Raw genomic sequence first — 2,408 nt, forward strand, 5'->3', positions numbered from 1 at the left:
ATGTTATCCACTCATCTCAGACATCATAAAAGAGAAATATATGTTCAACAATGAAGCACTGCAATGGACTGAAAAGAGTCATGTTTTCTTATCGAAATTTTACTTAACATCATTGACTTTGAGCACATGGCATCCGGATTGGGCCTCATCATTCGCTTTGAAGGTTATTGTAAATATATATAATAACAATATTAACAATAAATCAAGTTAAAACTTCACAACTTACCATACGTATATATGAGCAGAATTTTCGTTATGATAAGCGCAATGAAATAAAGTGGTTACGTCAATGGATCAGATAATTATTTACAGCCAACTTAATTTCAAAAGTCAGGAAGTATAAAAAGGCACCCCGTAATTTTGTCTTCCCGGTTCTTAAATAATTCCCTTACCAACATATTTTAATATTTCATTTTTTTAACATTTCAAACTCGGAATCGGACTTATCCACCACAACATTTGAGACTTATTGACAACTGAATTTTTTTTCAAAACTCGACAGCATCAGTACATAAAAACTTGACTACTGTAATAATTAAGGCTTAGATTAGACTTTACTTCAACGATCAGACTCATCTTAAAATTGACTGCAATAAGAATTTAAACTATTTCAACATTTAGTCGCCATAATTCCATTTACTTCTGATCCTGTGTGCTGATCCATTTACTTCAGATCCTGTGTGCCCTAACAACTGAAACTATTTAAAAGTCTTGACAACCGTAACGATTGAAATTACTTGACTGAAACTTGACGAACGTAGTTCAAACTATTCTATAGCTGACCTGGCTGGCAACCATTTGAGATGTAAGCCATTTTTTTACATAAATTTATAATTATACTGGGTTCTCTGCTTTTTTATATATCAAACAAACTGGAAGAAAACTTATTACGCTATTCTCCATTCTTTTGAAAATCTTTCATGCGTCAGATTACACTGTTTATCGAACAAAATGGATTCTTTTAAACTCACCAGCGCTCAGATCATTTTCAGTCAAGCGGTTTTTCTACTTGAGATTATTTCGTCACTGAAACGGTCCCACACCGTTACGCCACATTGATCCTGTGTGGTCCGACTACCTAAGAACAAAAGAGAAAGGAACCCAGTCACGTGTAATTACAATTCAGAACCGAGTTGACCCTGCAAACTTGAAACCGTGACATAATGTTGTTTCCAAAAGCTGCACACGAAGCTCAGAAAATCAAGAAATGATTTTAAATGCATTAGTGCGAGTTTATCGGTTCTATGCCGCAAGGTATGGTCAAATTCACGTGTTCTTTTTAGTATACTTGGAATCATAAAAAATGTTCTTAACAAACTGTATGATATTCACTTTTGAATTATTCGCTTTACTGTTTGATAAGTTATGAGGACTTTCAGCTAGTCTATCTGATCTGCAAGAAAAGAATAATGTAAAAATCTAAAGTATGGTTTAAAACAGTCATATCATAGTAATATAGAAACTGAACATCTTTATGGCTTCAAAATTTAAACTTTACAACTAACAAAAAAACATTAGACCTTCCAGTGTTACACATAACAGGATTTCAAATTTCGGTTTTACGTATAACGATATAATATTACAATTCCAGTCTTTACACACACCAGGGTTATAGTTATTATAGTTTTAAACGAAATAATATTACAAATCCAGTCTTTACACATACCAGGGTTACAGTTATTATAGTTTTAAACGATATAATATTACAAATCCAGTCTTTACACACACCAGGGTTATAGTTATTATAGGTTTAAACGATATAATATTACAAATCCAGTCTTTACACACACCAGGGTTATAGTTATTATAGTTTTAGACGATATAATATTACAAATCCAGTCTTTACACACACCAAGGTTATAGTTATTATAGTTTTAAACGATATAATATTACAATTCCAGTCTTTACACACACCAGGGTTATAGTTATTGTAGTTTTAAACGTCATTGTATTGTAACATAAATGTTTTCCGTTTCTTCTTAACGTAAACGTACACAGTTATACAATAAATTTCATTGGGGATTAAAGAGAGTGTTTAAACTTTACAATTTCTCACGTTCTAAATCACAATATCCAGTATCTTCTTCGTCGTCAAAGTTCAGTCTTTAGCGTTATACCTAATATACCCAAAATATCGCCAACAGCGAGGATTTCTAACGAGATGAATCAGTGGATTATAGTTTCATACATTTTTCTGTTATTACCTTGCATGCTCCTAGCTAAAATTGTAAATTAAATTAGCTGTGTTAATGTTTAGTTCTTATAAAGTTAGTGATAATTACTTGTAACAATATTTACAGTTTTATTAGATATCACAATACCTAATATTATTATACTTGAAATGGTTTGTCTGTTATGGATTTCGCGCAAAGCTATACAAGGGCTATCTGCGCTAGCCATCCCTAATT

The sequence above is a fragment of the Limulus polyphemus genome, unplaced genomic scaffold (genome assembly GCF_000517525.1).
Source record: "Limulus polyphemus unplaced genomic scaffold, Limulus_polyphemus-2.1.2 Scaffold1757, whole genome shotgun sequence".
In the NCBI taxonomy this organism is placed as follows: Eukaryota; Metazoa; Arthropoda; class Merostomata; order Xiphosura; family Limulidae; genus Limulus; species Limulus polyphemus.